The sequence below is a fragment of the Mesocricetus auratus genome, unplaced genomic scaffold (assembly GCF_017639785.1).
Source record: "Mesocricetus auratus isolate SY011 unplaced genomic scaffold, BCM_Maur_2.0 Super-Scaffold_100004, whole genome shotgun sequence".
NCBI classification, from domain to species: Eukaryota; Metazoa; Chordata; class Mammalia; order Rodentia; family Cricetidae; genus Mesocricetus; species Mesocricetus auratus.
Genome location: NW_024429189.1, coordinates 28892288 through 28915707, shown reverse-complemented (window position 1 = coordinate 28915707; position 23420 = coordinate 28892288). Strand labels below are relative to the sequence as shown.

The 23420-nt window shown below is 37.5% G+C and overlaps 1 protein-coding gene across 17 annotated transcripts in view; it reads left to right on the top strand.

Annotated features, from left to right (window-relative positions):
* Window positions 1–23420, top strand: part of Baz2b (bromodomain adjacent to zinc finger domain 2B) — a 203370-nt gene that overhangs the window by 56817 nt on the left and 123133 nt on the right. Inside the window, exon 1 of one of the 17 annotated variants that reach the window (XM_040745408.1) lies at window positions 16946–17358. The exons of the other annotated variants lie outside the window; for them this stretch is intronic. The gene's annotated coding sequence lies outside the window, so the exon portion shown is untranslated. Of the gene's footprint in view, window positions 1–16945; window positions 17359–23420 lie in introns of those variants that run through there. 17 annotated transcript variants of the gene reach the window in all.

Below are 23420 nucleotides of genomic sequence, written 5' to 3'. Positions count from 1 at the left end.
TGTGTGTGATTTTTGAAAAGAGTATCAAGAGTTAAAATTGTTTAAATCAAGGATGCTGATATTGTAACCTGTATTTGAAAGAACTTATGCCAGTCATGTTATGTTTAAACATGAAGAAAGATCTCTCTTGGCTTTCCCTTTTTCCTACCAAGGGATGTGTAGAAAGTGTCTCTTCATGACTGAGAGAACAGCAGTGCAGGGTGCATTTTCAAAGTGCTGACTTGGCCTTTACTGCTTGGACACTTGTATAACTTTGTGTACCTGTTGGAGAAAATTAAGTCACTCTTAATTTCTCTTTATTTTATTTGGTATAGTGCTTTTTCTTGAGTCAAAGGCTGTTAGAATTAAGATCTTTAACTTTTAATCTGTAGGGAAAGAAGACAATGTATTACACATAAAGCTGAAAGTTTTTAAAACGCATTGCTAAATCCAGTATCCTCACTTAGGAGAAAAGAAACATACGAGTGACACTGTGTGAAAGTAGTATGGCACAGATTGTGACATTAGTGTCTTAATCCTGTATTTAGTATTCTTTTCTGAATATTAGGTGACTTTCTTCCTTTTTCGGTGTGGTGTGTTTCTCTCTCTCTCTCTCTCTCTCTCTCTCTCTCTCTCTCTCTCTCTCTCTCTCTCTCTCTCTCTCTCTCTCACACACACACATTGCTTTAACAAAAATTCTGTTTTAACAAAAATTCTGTTTTAACAAAAATTCTGTTTTAGGTCTGTTTTTATGATTAAAGTCACCAATTCCCACATCAGATAGGAGATGTTGGCATCTCCGGATTATTCTCTTCTGACCTTAAAGGATTTGTGATCTACCCCCAGTGTCACTTAAGTCCTTTGTTTTCCTTCCATTCCCACCACAGCCATCTTCAGATTATGCTGGGACAGCTAGCTCTGTCTGTTCACTTAGCATTTTCTGTTTCCAAGACCATGTTTTCTCTTCTCACACTGAGGATAGCATTGCCACATTAACATATCTGAAGTCATGATTTCTTTTTCTCACATTTGTTTATGCTATTCTCATTTTGTGGAAAAAAAAATCTTTTCCCACTTCTATGTGTAGTCAAACGCTGCACATCCTGGAATACCCAACTCAGATTCCATTTCTTTCTGGGTTCTGGCCAAAAGGGAGTGTGAATTGCAAAATCTGGAGTCAAGTGGCTTCTTTATCATTTGATGTCTGGACACTTGGTGTTCTCTTATCTTGGAATGCTAGAGCAGGAAGGTTGTAGACGTCATCTCTTCCACACACTTTACTTTCTGGTGAGTAAGTGCCTTTCCTGGACCAGAGCACTAAACAGATGCAGCTCTCCTAATCACAACTCCAGAATACCTTCCTTTGTCTTTGATTTCCTCTCACTGTAAAGTACCTTGTCATTTTATATGCCTTTCGAAAGAGAATTTATTATTTGCTTAGCTTGAGACCAAGAACTTTGTTTTAAAATCTTTTGTGTTCCCCATAGTAGTTTGCATGTCAACAGACCAATTCTTCATTTATTTTGTAGAGAATGGTTAACTTTTCAGACAAGAGCAGTGGTTTAAGTCTGATGTGGTTATACATACTTGTTATCTCAGCCTTTGGAAATCTGGGCAAGAAGCTTCTGACTTCAAAACCAGGTTAGGTTACTTAGTGAAACATACCTCAACATAAATACATAAAATAGACTAAAATTTTAAATCAGAATGTATGTCCATTTGTAAAGAGATTAATGACCATATATTTTTTTTTTTTGAGTCAGGGTCCTATATGTTCCAAGCTGACCTTATTCATCTTGTAACTAAGGGTGACCTTGAACTCTTGATCTTCTTTCTTTATCTCCAGTGGGATTATAGGCTTGTTACTCAGGGTTTATATGGTGTTATGGGTCAAACCTACAGCATTTGTGTCTGTATGTGCTGGACAAGCACTTTACCAAGTGGGCTGAATGCCACTAATAGTTTTGAATAGTAATCTGTTCCAAAAGCTTTACTGAACACAAAATAGTGGGAAGCAACACAACTGAAAATATTTCTTTTCTTTTCTTTTTTTTTTTGATTTGGCTTGTATTGCAGTGTTATCAATACTAACTTAAGTCCAAAACTAGATATTATAGCATCATTGTAATGTCAGTGTCTAAGGAGATGGGCTATCTTATTAAAATAATAAGTTGAGTAGCTAAGAATTTATTGCAGTAGTTTATTTATAGTATGAACAAGGAAGGCACTTGATCCATAGCACTGTCCCCCAAAAGTAGCAGATTTTATTACCTAGAAATATGTCATAGTTATTGAAATTTTATTATTTTTGTGTGTATGTGTGTGTTTATATGTGAGCATATGCACGTCATTCTCTGTGTGGAGGTCAGAGGACAACTTGTGGGAATTGATTTTCTCCTTCCACCATGTGAGTCGGGAGGATCAAACTCAGATAGATGGCTTGGTGGCAAGAGCCTTTACCCACTGAGCGATCTTACCAGCAGAAGAATATAATGACATACTGTTGTTTTGGATCATAAGCCATTATTGGGAACTGCCTTGTGCAGTCTTGGGTTTTAACATTTTCTGAATATGCCTGTTTTAAAGTATGTAAGTAAAGCAACATAGGATATATGTGCACTCTCCAATTCCTTCGAAACCCAGAATGAATAAAAATGGGCATTAGAGAGCAACTTAAATACCTCTTGGGTGACTAAAGCATGGGCTTCATGCCTGTAGTCGAGGGGATTCATCATCTGCTGTAGCTATATTACAGAGGTGACACCAAGGTGAAAGCAGGCTTGCAGAATGGTCGGAAATCATTGATATTCTAACTTGGAGGCTGTAAGTGGCACAGTGGCAGATGGAGTCTTTGTCAAGGAAGAAAAATGGCAGCTTTCTAGTGTGTAGATGCTTCGCTAGCACCTCAGCACACAGGCTGTGACCTCCTCAGATTCAGAGGCTCTTGTGGTGCTAATAAATTGTCCTGCTTTTATTCACCAAAGTGGATAAATAGTAGTCGTTACATTTGAGTACAAATTGAGGTGTTTCATTATGAAGAAACATAAACATGTTTTATTGTTTACTTTGTAAGGAAGTAAGCTTTTAAGGGAATTTGCATTTTTTATCAGAAATGCAGAGTTTCTCAGTTGATTTGTAAGATTAAAAGCACCTAGTATAGTTTCAAAATCTTTGTTTTAAGATAAAAGGCATTACAATTTGGAGTATTAGAAAATCCTAGACAGACAAACTTAGTTTACAGACGAAGAAACCAAGTCTCAGGCTGATATATTTCAGGACATATTTTGCCAGTTCACTGTTAAGTCTCAAACCCAGGACAAATGGCTAACTAAGGTGCCTATGCCAGTTCTCCCAGCATCCCTCAGCCATACAGGGTATGGCTGGCACACCCTGCCCCCTCCCTTCTTCAATCCAGGGACTGGACTGCCCTCCCTCAGCTGTCCTTCTCTATGCAATCCAGTCATTTAGGTTACCCAGACTTTTTTGTCTACCCTCTACCCCCCTGGCCTCTTCATCTCCTGGCTCTCCCCCTTCGTCACGAGTCCCCATCCATGGTTATGTTCACTCTGGACTCTCTCAGGTGTCTCTGCCTCAGACCATGCTCTCCCTCATATCTATAAGACCTAGGAGCAGTCATGGTCTCCTTTTTTATTTCTTTCATTAATTCATAGATTGATTGACTATGACTTGTTGTACTTACAAGTTATTTTTAATTTTAGAGATAGTGCTTTAAGTAAAAGTAAAAATTACCATAGAAGGCACACACTTATTTATAATAGCTGCATAATAAAAGCTATTGTAAAGTCTTTTGTTTATTATTCAGTTTCAGGTATGTCTATTAGAAGGAATTCCAGCTTTCATTCTAATCTGATCACTAGAGTGAATAACAGTTTTGTAGTTGTCTATCCATGGAATATGAAGTGATGGAGCATCAGCTTTGTCATTTATCTCCTCATAAATACTTGTTTGCGTCTTAACCAGCTGAGTCATACAGACAAGTCTCAAACCTAAAATGGTTCATCCTGCAACTTTCTAATGCACTGTGCATTAGGCAGTTACTACACTTTGAAGTTTGAAGTTTGTTCTTTTGCTGTGCTAGCAATGCATAGGAAGATATTATTGGTGTCAAAAAGCCAGAAGTGAGCCGCAGGTCTGTCAGCTGTGAAGTCACAAGGCTAAAAAGCACTAGTCTGTGTTACACTGTGATGCTAACTTTTGATATCATCAGTGAGACTGTAAAGAACATTTCCACTCACAACATTTCTATCTTCTCCTGGATTTATTGGGATATAACCTGATTATGAATTGAGCACTATTTGTTTTGTTCTGTGAATTTTAGAAATACTTCATTTCATATTAAAATACTTAATACTTTTGTAGGTTGTATTCTAAAATTTTGAAAAATTGTATGTATTAGTGAGAACTTGTTTTGACTTTTAGTGAATTGTAGGTACCTTGAGTATGTTCAGTTGAACAACTAGCCTATATTAAAGAGTAATGGCAGAATGAAATGGAAACACCACACACCTGAAATCTACTGTAGCACTTGGCAGTCTCTAGAGCAGGCTCTCAACCTTCCTAATGCTGTGAACCCTTAATACAGTTCCTCATTTTGTGGTGACCACAAACATAAAATTATTTTCGTTGCTACTTCATAACTGTAACTTTGCTTCTGTTGTAAATTGTAATGTAGATATCCATGTTTTCTGATGGTCTTAGGTGACCCTTGTGACAGGGTCGTTCAACTCCCAGTGGGGTCATAACCCACATGTTGCAAAAGGCTGCTCTAGAGTTAGAGAAGGGAGCTTGGATATCAGTGAAGAAAAAGGCCCCTAGCTCTAGAGATCCATGCTTTCCCATCCAGACCTTCAGATACAGACTTGTTCTCTCGTGTCTACAAAAGTACGGCTACAGGAGGGAGACATACACACTAGCATGCTTCCTGTCCATTTATAAAGCTAAGGTTATAAGTCTTAAAATTGTTTTGAATAAGAGAAAATGAGAAATTCAAGATAAAAGTTTCTAAAATCCTGAAACGACTTTTTAAAAACAACAAACCCCAATCCTGTGTTTTACATAGAATGGAGATAAAATATGAACCAGAATATCCTGATGTAACCAGTCCTTGTGAATATGCTGATAAGAAGCTGTTTCACCTGTTCACTACTTTACTATTAAATCATTATACTCAGACATTAAACAACTTATTCAACAGCTGATTGGTAAGTACCTAATGACTGGACAACACAAAGACTTACTCAGGTGACTTACTGTATGGGTGAAAGACAAAACGAGCTTGAATTTGCTGTATGACAGTCAGCACCGTGAAGAAAAATAAAGTGAATTAAGGGTCGTAAGTGCAGGGTGTAAGTTGATGCCTGTTAGAGATGTGCCCATCAAAGTCTTCTCTGATCAGACACCAGTGGAGCTGCGTGAGCAGCACCAAAGGGAACTGTTTGGTACTGTTCCAGAAGGGGAAGTGAGCAGGGTGGCTGGCATTCTGTGAGTGACCCTGAGTAAAATGCTAGTGGAGAGGTTGTGTATTATTTGGGTCTTTTTGTTTTGTTTTTGAGACAGGCTTTCACATTATTGCTCAGGCTGTCCTTCAAATTCATGACAGTCCTCCTGCCTCTTGAATGTTGGGATTACTGGCATGAGCCCACTGTACCTGATCCCTGGTGTCAAACCCGTGTCTTCCAAAGTAATTTTGTCAGAACATTTTGTGAGTGTTACATAAACAGAAGATGCCATGGTTAAGCGGACCCGGGAGGTGTAAGGTTAACATTAGGCCGGGCACACAGGTGCTACTTTCTGCTAATGGCAGTTTGGAAAGTTTAGACAGGAAGACTGTGAGTTGGATGCCAAGATCCTGTCTCAAAAGAGAAAGGAGAGAAGAATGGTGGAGGGAGAGGAAAAATGAAAGAATTGTTAAACAGGCTTTGTTTTATTTAGCAGCTGTTTCTGGGCATCTTTTTAAGTACTAACGTGTTTATGAATTACAACATATTTGACCCTTCAAAGATGAAGTACTAGAGGCTAGCTACAGCTTAGTAAAATAGTTCTGCAAGCTAGCTGCTTCAGTGTCTCTGCATTCCCTTGGCAATCCTTGCACCTGGTCTTTCATTCAGGCATTCCTCTTTTGTCACCGAGAGATGGTCTTATTCTGTAATCCAGACTGGCCTCAAATTGATGGAAATCCTCCTGCCTTAATCTCTCAAATTTGAAGTTCCAGGGATGAGCACCCATGCTCTGCTGGATGCCCAGGTATTCATGTAGACTGATGTCTCACTCGGCCTGTAGCAATAAGCTGAGTACCTGGTGCCTCTTGCCATGCATGCCCTGTTCATCCTTGTCTTAGTGATGATTTAATTGATACCACGGATCTTACTAGGTCGTTCACCTGCTCAAATCCTGGACTGACTTGCAGTTACTATAGAGGTCATGTCACTCAAGTCTCACGAAGTCATTCATTAATTGTTCCTTTTTATGTAAACTTATACCTCAGCCTCTTGTACTTTCTGCTCCCTACATTTAAGACCATTTAACTGTACCAGAGCAGGTGCTATGTATGCATTACCCCTTCCCCTTATTCAGAGCTGTGTGACACACCTTCCTGCAGGGAGCCTCCCCCACCCCTTTGTTTGTTTGTTTTTTTTTTTTTCTGAGAAAGAGTCTCTATAACTCTGACTATCTTGGAACTCACCATTTAGAATAGGCTGGCTTCAAACATACCTGCCTCTGCCTTTGAGTGCTTGGAATTAAAAGTGTACACCAGGGTAAAATTTTATTTTTAAAAGTTTTAGAGTAGATGCCATCGACAAGAACTTTCAGGATCTTCCTGGGTAAACCAGGTACTTACTCATAAATTGCATCAGAATACTGAGTGTGATGAAATAAAAACTCCAGTCTGGGTTTCCCCCACCTCCATGCACTGCACTTTATAATTGTGTTAATTGTCTAATCACATAAGCAGATACTATAAGAGTGGAGATTAGCTAACTAATGGAAAGCATTCTGGTGGAAAGACCTCAAGCTCTCTTTCTCTACTCAAAAACTAGATAGATTATAGATTCAAATGTATAGCTGGAAAGTTTTAAAAAGAAAACTAGAAAATTATGGGCCCAAACTTGGGAATAAATTCTCATATGTGATACACACACAAAAAATGTTATCTCTAAAGGGAAACAGTAAATTGGGTATCTTCAAAGTTAAAGAAATTTACTTTGTGAAATATCCTATCAAGATTGTAAAAGGTCCAACATGGAGGGAGGGGCAAGTGCCCACCCGTAGTTAAGGGCAGACAATTGATGGCTGCCCAGGAAAGAAGAGCCAGTTATTTCTGTGGCTACTTCAAGCCTCCCTGTCCCCAACCCATGATGCTTCTAGTGTGCAGATAAGGACAGTAACAGATGGAATCAGCGTATATAAAATAGGCATATAATTTTTTTAAAAGTTGATAAATTGATACTATGAGGAGATATTTGAAAGCTATTTATTTGAGAATATCTAGGGTATAAAAAGTACACAAATAAATACTGAGAATGTTAACTGTGACATTAAGAATGGACAAAAGAGCTGGGCGGTGATGGCGCACACCTTTAATCCCAGCACCGGGAGGCAGAGGCAGGCGGATCTCTGTGAGTTCGAGGCTGGGCTGGACCGACAGCCTCCAAAACAATACAGAGAAACCCTGTCTCATAAAAACCAAAAAAAAAAAAAAAAAAAAAAAAGAATGGACAAAAGACAAAACCAGTTTATCATGTAGATACTGTCTGAGTCTATGAAGGAATGATTAGTTTCACTGGGCACCAGGAAAACCCCAAAATGACCTTTCATCCTCACTAATGAGCGCAGTTAAAACCACATTTAGGGTCTGTGAAAATGGCTCAATGAGGGCATTTGCTGTCCAGTATCAGGACTTGAGTGTGGGAGACAAGGGGTATACCTGGGCTTGCTGGCCCTCAGCCGAGCCCCAGGTCAGTGAGGAATGAAACAAAGACTGCTGGAGGACACCATACACCCTCCTGGCCTCCTAACACATGCACTCCAGGATACACATGCTTGTACACTGTACATGTATCCCCCACACACAAATAAAAATATGTTTTATTGTGATAATATCACATCCTGCCAAGACTGTTGAGAAATTGAGTTCCAAATACATTGCTGGTAAGAAAGTAAAATGATACAACTATTCTGAAAAACAGATTTGGTTGCTTATCTCTCTATCGTTCTCTCTGTGTCTGTCTCTGTCTGTCTCTGTCTGTCTGTCTGTCTCTCTCTCTCTCTCTCTCTCTCTCACACACACACACACACACACACACACACATAACACACACTATTATATACATAGCAGTCTGGGCATTTATTTATCCCACAAAATAAAAAAGTTTATGTACACATAGGAACTTGAATATGTCCATAGCAACTTTATTTGTAATACAGCCAAACTAGAAAAAACCAAAAGGGCTACAACACATGAGTAAATGTAATATGATACATCCTATGTGGAATACTACTAAGCAATAAATAGCTGTTACCTACTGATGCATTAACTTGGATCCATGTCAAGTTATTTGAGTAAAGGAAATGAGCCATTCATAAAAGGCGATTGTATGAGTCTATTTCTGCCCTGTCTCAAAAGGGCAAATATGATTGCAATATATAAGCCAGAAAAAAATTGTGATTATTAGGGGTTAGAGATGTCAGAGGGAAAGAGCTTGAGTGTAACTTAAGAGTAAGATGAGAGGCCTTTCTGGTAGTGTTGGTTACAGGACTAACAAATGACAGTTATATCTGGTTTCTTGGCTTTGAAGTGCAGGCAGCATATACAAAGTGTGGTTACTAGGGAAACAATGACTGATATGTGGAACTTCATTGTATCATCTTATCATTTCCTACAAACATGATTATTTAAAAAGAAAATGCTTTATAAAAATTGCTGTACTATGAATTGAACCCAGGACCTTATACATGTTAGGCAAGCACTCTACCTACCACTGAGCTATCTTTAGTTTTTTATTTTGTCAAGAGTCTCACTAAGTTGCCTCCTCTGACCTTGCGATCACTCTTTGTTCAGGCAACCCTTGAACTTGGAACCTTCCTCTCCCAGCCTTGTTACAGGCCACACTGGGTCTTCCCCTTTCTGTTCACCTCTGAGAACAAGTCTTTCACTTCCTCACTCAAGACTTTTCTTCTTTTGAAGCATTTTGCTTTATTCTCATTCTTAAAATCTGTCAGATATACTATAGGTGCTATAAATACCATGGTATTGACTTTTTCTAACTTATTTTTAAATTTTACATATCAAACCCAGTTCTCCCTCCCCACTCCCATCCTGCCCCTTCCACCTTCCCCTTACTCCACCCCCCATCTTTCCTCAAAGAGGGTTTGCCTCCCTTGGAGAGTCAAGGAGTCTGTCTAGGATGAGGCCTGGCCCAGGCCCTCTCCCTTGTGTCTAGGCTTAGCAAGGTATCTCTTCATAGGAAATGTGTTCCAAAATGCAGTTCATGTATGGATAGATTCTGAACCTACTGCCAGTGGCCTCATAAACTTCCCAGTTCACCCACTATCTGCATTCAGGGGGCTAGTTCAGTCTTATAGCATTTCCAACCTTTTTACTCTACCTTCAACCTGCAAATTAATTTCTTAGTGTGATTCTTTATGTCTACAATTTCTGAACTTTCCTTGCTTAGGTATCTGTAAGTGGAATTACCATGTCACAGGTTTCATGCAGTTTTTACTTTATAGCATGCCTGCTAACTTTGTATTGTCCGATAGCTTTCTATATTTATTTTACCAGATCACACCACCTGTGTCAAAGGGTTTCTGGCTTTGCATGTTAGGCATTTGCTTAGTTCTTTGCCCAGTACCCGCCTAGAACCTGTTATAAAGTCTAACAGATTTTAACATGTAGGTTTCTATGGCCATATGACTGAACATGCCCTGTCCTGTCTGATGTTGGAAGATAAGCAGTCTTGTTTGCTTAGTATTGGATAAGAGGTTTTACTTTTATTATTTATGTTATATAATACATATTTTGTGTATTATATATATATACATCTGCATATGTAATTTCTTCCACTCTGACCAGTCAAAATATTTAAAATGCATTATTTTCATAGCTTTGATATTAATCTCTATATTTTTAAAGACTAATTACAGAATTCTATTCTTGCTTAAACTAGCTCTGTAGATAAAATATCACACTTTCCTTCTCAGAAATTCATTCCTGGCCTGGTGGTGGTGGTGGTGCATGCCTTTAATCCCAGCACTTGGGAGGCAGAGGCAGGCGGATCTCTGAGATCTAGGCCAGGCTGGTCAACAGAGTGAGTTCTAGGGCAGCTATGGCTTTTATACAGAGAAACCCTGTCTTAAAACCCCATCCTCCCCCCCCAAAAAAAAGAAAGAAAAGAAATGTATTCCTGTTCTAGTTTGTTTACTTAAAACCATTAGGTCTGTATTTTTTCCTGTGCATGTGTGGGTGTGCATATGCCATGGCCTGCTTGCAGAGATCAGAGGAAATGGTGGCCCTCTCTGTGTGGGTTCTGGGATCTATCAAATTGTTTGCCCTTTACCCACTGGCCATTTGGCTGGTCCTTGTTTTTAGAACCTTTAGCCATTCCTTATTCTAAAAGTAAACCACAGTCTCAAAAACCATACTTGTACTCTTGAATTACCTTTATTATTATTTTTTCTGTACTGGTCTTCATGGCTTTTTATTTAAAGAATGGACTCTACTGCTCAGACCACTTAAAATTGTTGCTTTTAGGTACTTAACATTTTCCAAACTATTAGAAAAGGGTTTTTAGTTATTCCCTAACTCCTTGCATGATTGCAAGTTTCCAAAGAGAAATCCATCTGAATGAGGCTTTAAATAATTAAGCAGGAAGTAGTCAGATTAGGGTACCACAAATGATTTATTTGCTGAGTAATCTGTGTGTCGGTATGGATTTTAGGAGCTGTTGGAGTATCAAAATGACCGGAATTGGTGTTTTCTTACATTATTTCCTCCCTCCTTTCCCCCTCCCTCTCTCCCTCTCTCCCTCTCTCCCTCTCTCCCTCTCTCCCTCTCTCCCTCTCTCCCTCCCTCCCTCCCTCCCTCCCTCCCTCCCTCCCTCCCTCCCTCCCTCCCTCCCTTATGTCCTTCTTCCTTTCTTCTTGGCTTTTTGAGACAGACTTTCTCTGTATAGCTCTGGCTGTCTTCGAACTTGATGTATACACAGACTGGTCTTGAACTCAGAGATCCACCTGTGTCTGCCTCCCACTTGCTGGGATCAAAGGAATGTGCCACCACTGCCAAGCCATAGATTAATTTCAAAATCATTAATGCACAGAAGATTCTGGTTGGTAAATGTGGGCTGAGTCTGATTTTGCATTTCATAAAAATCCTTTCAAGGGTTTTTGGCTTGTGGCCTATGTTTGATTAGTTAAGAGCCCAATGAACTCCTGAGTGGTCACATTTAAGGTTGCTCCCTGTACTTCAAATAAAAGTAATGTTTTCACATTACTATATATATGTTTTCTTTAATTCTGTATAGTTTAATTGATATTTTGCTATATTAATGGAAATTTACTTATTTCAGTAAATACAGTGATTATGAGTTAGTTATTGCTCTAAGGTTTTCACATCATCTGTTTAAAATCTTTCAAGTTCTTCATCATCGTCATTGTCATCATTTTGCTTGAACACTATAGATTAACTGAGGCTGACCCTGTCAGCCCTCAGATTTAATAGTGGCACCATCAGCTGTGAGACCATCACTGGCACTTCCCAGAGTGTTGAGCTTAACAAGCAGTATCTAATTTCACTTATCTTTCTGGTGGAACTAGAGTTCACAATTGCTCTTCATTATTTTTAGGATATTGTTCTAATTTAGACATCAGTATATTACTAAAGTGAGAATAGGAAACAATTTTCCATTTGACTTTGGCCATTTGTGGCTGTAGGCACTTCTGTTTTCCCCCAAACGGTGTGAGGTAGCGGGAACCATGCAACGGGGGCCCACAGCCAGCCTTGTCTGCACTGGAGGTAAGCACACAGCCAAAGAAAGGGATGGGTCACCCTGCACGTAAACAGATCATACTTCCAAGGCTGTAAACTGATTGTGGAGTGCATACTTCAAGATTAATAATACCAAATATTCTCCTACTCTACTCACAGCAGAATCATAAATCTTTGAATAAATGTTACTTTTTACTTACTTTTTGACAAATGGGAATTAGTAATCAACATATGTAGACCCCAAAGTAAAACATTTTGGGAGAAACATGGTTTTTACTTAAAAGTATTATACTAATTTTCATGTTGATAGTTAATGTGCAACCCTATGTTATTGTATTTAATAATTGTCAGTAGAAGAAAGCCCTAGAGGACTTATTGAGAGTGACTTAAAATTTACTTACTATTTCCTAGTTCTTATTCATTCTCATTGCACTGAAAGTGTGCATGTGGAATTTACATCGAATGTTGATAAAATTTTCAGACCAGGTCTAACCCTTGTCTTTAGGGTAGCCCTTCTTTGTTTCTGCTGGTTGCAGCCATTGATTTTCTTTTTAAAGGCACATTAATAGTGCTGATGGAGTAGTGCAGTTAGAATTTGCATTAAAAATAAATGTGGGGAACAAAAAGCAATGCTGTGTCATATTAGAGTCTTGGTTTTCCTTTCCCAGTAAGTTCTTCAATCTAAAGGACAAAATACTGAAGAGGTCAGGGGGGAAAAAGGCCAGAGAAGGAACAAATGATGCAAAAAAAGAAAATGACACTGAGGTCCCGGTTTAATACATATGTATTTCAGGTTGATAGTTGCTTTCATTAGCAGATCTCATTGTTATGCAATGTCTGTTCCTCTGCAGCAAAATGGATCTTGTACTCACAGACCCTGTGTGTATCTCTTCTGTTACAGTTACTGGGGTGTACATCTATTTTCGGTTTGCGTTTACTGTTTTGTTAAGGAAAAGAAGGAAAATTGAATTCTGTTTTGTTGCTAAATTTGTTTTTAAAAGCCCTTTAAATTTGTATTATAGATGTTTTCTATTTTTTTGTTCTGTGGTGTAAACAATTATACAATGGTTAATAATGTAAGCATGTTAATTATCATAATGTTTAAGTGAGTAACAAACGCAGTTGATTTTTATTAGCTATGTAAGCATATGTTTTCTAGCCTTTTTAAATATTGGGAATGTTTTTTTGTTTTTTGTTTTTGTTTTTGTTTTGCAACAAAATATGGTAAGCAAGATCTGAAAGCTGCTACCATTTGGGCAACAGCAAAAATTGTATATAGAGACTAGTTCAGCTTTAGTTTTCATAGAATAAAGTCTGAAATAAACTATTTCAGTAGTATTGCGTTTGAAATGAACATTTGACAGCAATGCAGTCAGGCTGAGTGACTTCAGCCAGTGAATACAGGCATGGATCAAATTCAAGAGGACACAGTTACCATTTTAGTCATTTTGTGACTTGACAGTACTTTACAAAGTCAGTTTATTTGGCATAATGGTCTCAAAAATTGGCCCCACATGAGAATCTGGGTTTGTGTAATTAAAAATTAGTTTTGTTACATGCAAAAATACATGTGGTAATAACTGATCTTTTGGTTTGCTTAATGCAATCCTAATATAATATCTTGGCTACATTGAATAAACAGAATCTGTTATAATATGTACAACATGTTATTAATGCATCATGTTAAGTTAATTTGTACTGAGGGTGTTTGTCGCATATTGAGTTTTATTCATTGTGAGCTATGTAAAGGAAAAATTTCCAAGTTATGCAAGAGCTAAATAACAGGACTCTGAGAGAGGGTCACCCTGGGTTTGATGAAAAATGAACTGATAATGAATGGAGAGAAGAAAGCTATAGGAAACAAGAGAATAATCTGGGAAGTCATAGGACATAAAGTTAGCATCTTTACATAGAAAGACCAACCCCACTGTGTTTAATTTGCTATTACCTATTTAATTCACATGAAAATCAGAGTGTGTAGCATTGATAAATTTCAATTGTATTCAGTACAGGCACATTGCAGTTGACATATTAGGGAGTAATGTTTGAGAGTTTTCTTTTTGATGTAATGGGGCATAGGAAGTTTCCTTATTCTTTCTTTTGTTGCCTTTCGCCACACTAGTAATATAAAATGTGAGCTCTACAAATGCAAACACGTATGTTAAGTTGGTCAGGCTCAATGTGGATATGGATTTGACTCCCAGAGTTAGGAATGCCAGACTGAATAAGAATAAAATTCACATTAGATTTGCTCATTGGTGAACAAGCCTGTGAAAGGCTGCAAATGAAAGAGGGGTAGAGTTCTCTGTCAAGTTCCTGGATTTACATCCTAAAACCCTAACTTTCTGAAACCACACCTTTCCCTGAATGCCTGTGTACTCAGCCTGCAGGAGAGACTAAATTTAGAAAAGAGACTGACTTTGGAATATGAAACTGTGAATTTAACAAAGATATTTAAGGATTCAGATTAGATATATTAGAATTGCTGGCTACTTGAATTATTAGTCAAGTTGTGTTTTTTTTTTTTTGTATACTGTGACTATAGCTTTTGCTGAGGAAATGATGGAAGAAGATGGCATAGGAAATTCTAAGTTCTGTAAATATGCTGAGAAAGATTCTGTCAAAAATATAAAAGAAAATTGTCTTCATTGTGGGAATTAGGTAAAACTTTGGGTTTCTCAATCGGCATGTTACGGATGAAGGCATGGATTTGGAAATTATCTGACTGCTTCCCCTGCTGGCTGAACTCAGAGCTATAAGCCTTGTATCATGATGCGTATGAACCTAGCAACAGCATTTCTGTATTCAACTTACCTTGTATTGTGTTTCTGTTGCTTTTTAAAATTTCTTGACACAGTATCTGTATGAGCCAGGTAGGTCTCCAACTCTTGACCCTCCTTTAGCTTCCTGAGTGTTAGGACTGCAAGTGTGTCTCCACATCTGGATGTCATTTTCTATTTATATAAACTTACATTTAAAAGACACTAGTTGCTAGTTGTAAGCCACTTTGCGCTCTTTTGATATGAGGGAGATAAGTAGTGTTTGTTAAAGACCAATTTTATTTACAGTTATGTGTGATTGTGAGTGTGATGTGGGTGTGTGCACTTGTGAAGTGAGAGGACAAACTTGAAGAATCTGTTCTTCTCTCATGAGTCCCAGGGATCAAACCAAGGCCATTCATTCTGGGTGGCAAAGCCTTTTATTCTCTGAGCCATCCCACTGGACCTTTCATACACTTGTTCAATCTCTTTAGTGTGGTTAGACTTGCCAGGGAATGGGGGATCTTTCTGGGGTCTTTTGTCTTTATAGCCCCCATAAATACAGTTAGCTATGTAACATGCACCCTATGCAAGTGTCTGAGAGAGAAGATGGAAGGGGTGAAATACACCTGAGAGAAGAAGCCTTTTGTTAGAGAGTGCCATGTATATCAACTGTCCCTAAGCTCTCTTCATAATTACTTTCATTTATTTATGTTGCTGCACGCACGCATGGAGAATCACAGAAGAGCTTGTGGGAATTAGTTCTCTCCCTCCACCATGTTGGTTCCAGGGTTCAAATTCAGGTTCTCTGTGTTGGCAGCAAGCATGTTTGCCCACTGAGCCTTCTCTTGAGCCCAGAACTATAAACTCTTAATAGTAAATAAAGCTCACTGACTTTTGCTGGAAGAACCACTTTGAATGACCGAAGTGTCACACTTATTTTCTGTTTCTCTTCACAGTTTTCTTTATCATTTTCGAAACGTGAGCTGTGTTGGGACCTAACGTAGTCATGTACCTTTGAAATGGTTGAAATAATAATTTATAATTTAAAACTTAACTCTTGTCTGGGCATATGAACACATAGCCCAAAGCTACCTGTATGGTTGGAATTGCATTTGCTGTTTTCTCTGATGGGATAAGTACCAGGTTTGCATGCTAGGTGAAGACAGAGTATTTGTGTTATTGAATTTGACCATTCTGAAAGTTGACAGTTTCATGTAGTAAAAGCATTGGTGATGGTAGCAATGGTGTTAATGTGATTCAATACTCTTCTGTAATAGCACAGTTGACATTTATGACCAGACTTCTGAGATCCTGTCCATCTGGCCCAGAGTTTTCTCTTCAGGTGGATTTGGGTTTTTTGTATTGATTTTTGATGTTTTCTGTTTTTCCTATTTCAGTACATAAAAATGTTATCTTGCAAAATGAGTTAATATAAGCTTAATTTTATCAATATAACTTAAGTGTTTGATATGCTTATATTCTAAAATTGTCTTTAATCACTCTTTGCATTAAAATTATCGAATGTTGTATTCATGAGTGCAAATATAATGTTAGTAATATTTTTAGTAAATAGAAGATTTTAAAAGTAAGTACAAGTTTCACAGAGTTTTAAAAATCACCTAGATGCTTTGAAAGTAGTAACTTGTTTTTCATTTTGAGGAAGCTGAGGATTTTAGATTTTATAGTACTAATTTAAATCAATCTCCATCAAACTGTATTACACATTTCAGACTAAAGGGGAAAAGGCAAATTGAGAGGGAAAAAGTAGAACTGCAGTTTTCAAATTAACAATTGGATTTTTTTTGGTGCTCAGGTGAATATTTTAAATTTTTGAAAAAGAAGCTTAAAATGTAGGCAGTCATTCTACCTTATATAAACCTTTTGATACATACCATTTTTTCAAAGATTGTTATATATTTATAAAGCAGTCTAATTGCCCAAAACAAAATAGACTCGTGCTTTGACTAAATATATTTTATTCTAACTCGGAAATTTCTTGTAGCTACTTTCTTAAATCAGTTGAAATTTAAGGGCAATTCTTTAGCAGGTTCTTGAGCAATTATTTTCTTGCATTTCAAAAAGAAATCTTGTTAGCATTGCCTTATTTACAATTTGTTTGAAAAACCAGTGTTTGAAAGCTGCTTAAGGCTGTGTGTGCTTTCTTTATTGTAAGTTGAGTTCATGCGTGTCAGAAATAAATCCTCCTTCAAAAGGAAGGAGAGGATTCTTCTCTTTATTGTAAGGTTTGACCTCAACCGAATTTAGAAGAGAACAATTACCTGCGCGTCCTTTTACCTGACTTAGTTTCGTCACGTGAGCATTCCGGGTACCGGTGAGCTAGGTGCTCCACCTGCTTCTCAGCTTGTTTACCAGGAAATCAAGATGTGTAAACTGCAGGAAGTACTATTTGACCCTCTCCGACAGTATCTCATTACAATAATTGCTAATCTCTGAATAAGACAGCCATGTTTTGTGAGACAGAGGTTCTGTTAGGTAGATTTGAGGTGTTTCAGCAAACAGAGCATTGCAAATGCTAACTTGAATTGTGTTTTCATTAGAGCGCTTGATAAAAGACATTGTGACCTTTGGGGTCAGCAGAGCTAGGATACAATAGTAAGTATTCTTTCAAGCCTTTCAACTGAGAATATCGTGGCTTGTTGTGGAGTGCTGTCTCTGCTCTGAATCGAAAGGATAATGGCTACTTCCTGATTAAACCCTCTCCACAGTAAGCTGCTAGTGTTGTGCTGACTTGTCTTTCTTCTGCTAACGAGAGCGGTTGCTGTTTTCTTTATTGTGTATCATCGTGTTTTCATTGACGAGTTTTTTACAAGTATTGCCTGAACTTGAACTTAACATTTTGAGTAGAAACTACTGTTTTAAGTTTGAAGGATTTTTTAAAATTCGAAAGTATTTCTGTTTTGTATCTTGAATCCGACCATCTCATATGTATACTGTGTATTTTGATTAAAGAAACAAGCTTTAAAAAAAAAGCATTAGCATGGTAAGTTGTAGCAAGCTGCCACTTGCATAGTACTCTCAGCAAAATCCTGAAATAACACAGAGAAAATCATGTTGTTTTCAGACTCTGGGATAAATTCTAATTCATTTTTTTCTGTAGGAAATTCTGTTTCTGTACTGTCATAATGTATTGATAATTGTTTTAATTCTGTATTAAATTGTTTTCTTACATTAATTACGAGAGCCTGTGCTATAAAAATGATTGTTAAGTACTCAAAGCATAAGAAGGAATAAAGAACCGCTTAGCTTTAATCCTGGAGCTGGCAGCCACCCCCCATCTGTGGCCTTGGGATGTTGTTTAAACTGCTCACCTCCTTTTCTTGTCACCTACCCAGGTGCTTAAGTAAAATTTGTTTGTTTATTTATTGCAGTAGGAAATATAAAGGAAACAGGTTTTACAAGTGTTTTCTAAAATAGAGAATTAGCTTCACAGACAGGAGTGTTAGTATTATTAGTATATAGAAAAGCAGGAGACTCATGGCTTTACAATGAAGTCATCATCTAATTTAAACAGAATTCTGTTTTTCTTAAACCTTCCTTACCAAAGAATTATGCCTATTGTTGGATCCATGACTAAATAGTAAGGAAAGTGGACAGTTAATTCAGTAGGGTCACAAGGCATGCTTCTCACCTTCTAAGCATGAGCTTGTTCACAGACTATAGAAGAATGTGTGTGTTATGCTGGGAAGTGTAGGCTATTTAAATATTATCATCTTCAATGTTTAAGCTCCAATCATAGGTATTTTGCTTATGTAAGAGATAACATTTTAAAATTACTAAAAATTAAATGCAGTTTCTGAAGAAGGCTATAGAATCTAAAATAGGCAAACATTTTAAAGTATTCTGGGGAAATATAGATATCTAGCTTGTGTTGTGAGAATTGAAGTTCCTCCTTTTCAAAATGCTTATCAAGTTCATTTTGACTCAGCAGTTTTTAATATAAGTTATTGTTGTATCTCAAGAAGTTTCTAAATATTTAACATCAAGTTATCAAAGTAAAATTTACAGCAGTGCCTCTTTCATTTTGTAATGGTAAGTAATAGATACCATTTATTGTTATGTAGAAACCACTGAGCTAATTTATCATTTTATAGTCATGTTGATCACATTAGGCACGTTATCGTTGCTTCCATTTTTGTTGCTGAAGAAATAATTGTTGAGAATTTAAATAATGTGACTAAGGTCCATTTGTTATTGTCAGAGTCAGGTAAGAAACACTAACAGAACCCAGAATCCAGAGCTCCAGATTCATACAGAGTGTTAAGGAAAGCACTTTATATTTGGTTGATTATAAGGGGCTCACACCTTTGGTTTAGATGTATTTAATTTTTTATCAAATGTTATAGAGTACCCCAAGGTGTCACACACTGTAAGAAGTACAATTACTGACAGTAGGAAGTCAAACAAAACCCTTGTCTCAAAAAGTGTACAACTTTAATATAAGAAGCAAAAACTTAGCAGGCCATGATAGTACAGTGTGGTAACTGCTAAAGTGTAGCTAAACACAGTGCTAACTGCTGTATAGAGTGATAGCCAATACATGGTTTCTACCGAGGGTTGTTATTGTTACTCTTACTGTTCTGATCATCTGATGATAGGCCCTTAGAGAGCCTTAGGCAGGAACTCACCACTGAGCAATTCCAGCCCACTTCATTTGCATGGTGAATTTGCATGTCTTCTGGAGCAGCCTAGATACCTGGGAAACAGCAATAAATAAACCTTACAAAGTTGACTTTTGTGTAACATATAGTTCAGGTAGAGATCAATTATAATGAATGATTTGTAAAATATATAGCATGTTAGACTCTAAATGTTAATAAAAAAAGAAAACTAAAGAAAAGGGAGCAGAACAAATTTTGTGGTTGTTCTGGGCTCTGACCAAGGTAATCTATGTGCATACCTTTTCAGGCAGAAAGTGTTTGGCAGGAGTGTGCCTGTTAAGACCTTAGGAAATAAATGGAGGTCTTGGTGATTGGAGGTGCGCCTGAGGAAGACAGGAGAGTAGGAACATGTCTCAGAAGGAAGTAGAAGAGGCTGTTCACAGGAGACCTTTCAGACCCATTAGGTAGGACTTAGTGGAACTCGGGCTTTTGCATAGATCTATTTTGTATTTTGAAAGGATCATTCTGTTGACTGTGCTGAGAATAGACTGTAGTCATGGAACATTGTTACAGAGTTCTTTACTCTAACAGAAGGAAGCAACTTGGTAGAATTTAAACTCTGGATGTTTTGAAGGTAAAACTGAGATTTCTTGGTGATGCTCACAGATAAGAGGGAGAAAAGATGGAAGATGAAGTTGCCATCAGCTGTGAGATACAGAGGTTTTCCAGGTGAACCGGACTGGGGAGGGATAAGGAATTAGGACTTTTTCTGTGTGTTACATTTGATGGACCTAGTAGAAGTGCAAAGCGATGTAAGAAGGCTTCACTGAAGAGCTAACAATCTACATTGATATTGAGGAATGAATTGACATATCCCAGCATAAGAGATGTGTTTGTTTGTTTGTTTTTTTGTTGTTGTTGTTTGTTTTTTGAGACAGGGTTTCTCTGTATTGCTTTGGAGCCTGTTCTGAAACTTCTTTGTAAACCAGGCTGGCCTCAAACTCACAGAGATCCGCCTGCCTCTGCCTCCCAGGTGCTGGGATTACAGGCATGTATCACCAACGCCTGCTTTTGTTTTGTTTTTTAATTAACTTTAAAAGCATACACTTTTTAAAATATGGGGCATAGTCAATGCTCTCTGTCAATGGCCTCGCTAACCATCAAGGACTCTAGACAGTAATCTCTCTTGTCCTCACTTTCTCTCCATGTAGAATAACAGTTGTCTTGCAGCACCATAACCTTGTTGAGAATCAACAGCTAAAGCACTCAGGTACGGCTATAATCGAGGGCAGCCTTGTCTACAGAGTTCCATGACTGTTTCAAAAAAAAAAAAAAAAGCAAAAAACCCAACAACAACAAAAAAAGAGTATTTATTTGGATAGCATTTGTTTCTTATTCAGTCAGGGAAAATGAGAGTCAAGTGCTTGTTTATGCCTAAAATTCTAACACTGAGGTTCTTTTAGAAGGATTGCCTTAGAGTCGGAGGCCAGCCAAGGATATGGATTGTATAAGGCCAATGTGAGATACTCAAAGATTTTTTTCTTTAAAAAAAAAAGGGGGGGGGCAATCGAATTCTTACATATTTCTCCAGAATTTTTTTTCCTTACCATTTGTTATTGAAATTTTCACTTGCTGAGTTTGTGTGACTGTAAGACTGAATTTCATGTTGCTTTACATGTAGTGTGTCATTAGAGCCTGTTTTGACAGTCCGAACAGACTTTGGCAAATCAAATCCAAACAAATATTAAGTATGAGTATTGATTTGATAAGTAATTTGCTTGGCATTATAAGCAATGCATAATCAAATATTAAGTGTGTTATAGTAATTTTAAAACATCAGGCATCTCAAAAAAGGGTCCAAGATTAATTGATACATGAGTGAGCTATAGAAATAAAACAATGTGACAGTATGGGAAACCTAGTAAGTAGAATGCCAGAGGAGGCATTTCCATTAAACAGACAAGAGTGATATTCCTGAACATTAAAAAAAAAATAAAAGCTTCAAACACTAGTTTAAGAAATAAATTTCCTGAGATAGAATTAACTGTCTGGCAAATCACCCTACAGTACACAATTTGGTCTATTCTTTAGGGGCAGAGCCTCACTATAGTGCCCTGACTAGCCTGGAATTCGCTGTGTAGACCCAGCTACCGTAGAACTCACATCACAGAGGTCTGTGCCTCTGCTTCTCAAGTGTTTCCATTAAAGCCTGTGCCACTATGCCTGGCTCCTTGACCATTTGAATGTACGTAATTCAGTAGCATTAGTCATATTCAGTATTGTGCAGGTATTTCTATTATTTCCAAAATCTTCTCTCCACCTCAAATTCTGTAATCACCAAGCAGTCCTACCTACTAACTCTATAATCTGTTTTGTTTTTCTTTAAATCTCTCATATTCACACAGTATTTATAGTTTTATTGGGCAGGTTTGTTTTCCTTAGGACAAAGTTTTCAAGGATTGTTACTCTTGTACAGCATCCATTTATTTGTTTTGTTTTGGCTTTTGGTTTCTTGTTTGTTTGTTTGTTTTTTCAAAACAGGATTTCTCTGTATACCATCTCTAGCTGTCCTAGAACTAGTTCTGTAGACCAGGCTGGCTTTGAACTCACAGAGATCCGCCTGCTTCTGCCTCCCAGGTGCTGGGATTAAAGGTGTATGTCACTGCTGACCCATTTATTTATCTGTTAATGAATAGAATGTTTCAGTTCCTGTACTAATATCATGCTTAGCCTTAGAGAATGGTCATGTTTCAGTTGAAGAAAGCATTCACCTTGTGAACCTAGTATTATATAGAGGGTGTGGAGATGTGGCTCAACAGTTCAAAGTGCTTGCTACTCTCACAGAGGATCAGTGTTCCATCTTTGGCACCCAAGGCAGGGGCTCACACAACCAGCTTCAGGGCATCTGACGCCCTTCTTGGACTCCCTTGACACCCACATGAGTATATAAATAAGTAATACAGCAAAATTTAAAAGGAAATTATGGAAAAGATCAGGCTAAATCATTATTGCTTTCAGCATATATCAGGTAAATTTTCTTTGGAAAACAGGAAAAAGAAAAGCAGCCATATGTGTTGTGTGTGAGAATGTATTTGGGTGTAAAGGGCTGCTGCTTCCAGTGAAGCATTCTGGTTGTATACTATCCAGGATTGTGTGAAGCATTTTACAGGCTGTGATTACTGACTTTAGATTACTCATTCCCTAGGAACTCTTTATAAATGAGTATGTGTTGATGTTTCTATAGGTAATTCTTGTAACTTATGTGTTTCTGTTTTGAAGATTTCTTATGTTTAGTTACTTATTACTGAAAATGAAATCAAGAAGAAGCCTTTTGTTCTAACAACATATTTTCCTAAGAGGAGTATATAACATCCCCAAAGTACAAACAACAGTGAACCATACATGTGAGTCCACAAGGATCTGGACAATACTGACTGATAGTGGGTTATCCAAGTCCAGGTATTGTTGAGATAGTGGGTTATCTAGGTCTGAGTATTGTTGGGGATAGTGGGGGTTATCTAGGTACAGGTACTGTTGGAATAGTGGGTTATCTAGGTCCTGATATTGTTGGGATGTTGGAATATTTTCTGAAAATCAAAGAAAGACTAATTCGAAACATCTATTCAAGGATATAAATGAAAAAATATATATCCTTGAAGATATAATTCATTTGATGCACAAGAAATTTGAAACCATTAATAATTTTGAGAAACTTGACAGATAATTCATGAATTCTTTTTAGTGCTGATTACAACTCTAAGGGAAGTTGCTTTATCCAGATTTAAGGTTACTTGGTTTTTGTCCCACCTAAGCACTGTAATGTGATTGTCAAAGGTTAGACTGGAAAACTCCTGGGAAGTGAGTTTATATTTGGTTAAAACAAAAAGTCTTAACTGGGTCTGTTGGCACATGGGAGGAATAGGCAGATGGATACTTTGAGTTCAAGGCCAACCTGGTCTACATAGTGAACTCCAGGCTAGCCAGATCAATGAAGTGAGACCTTGTCTTAAAAAACAGTAACAAAAGAACTATTTATTGAATACAAAATTGTATTAG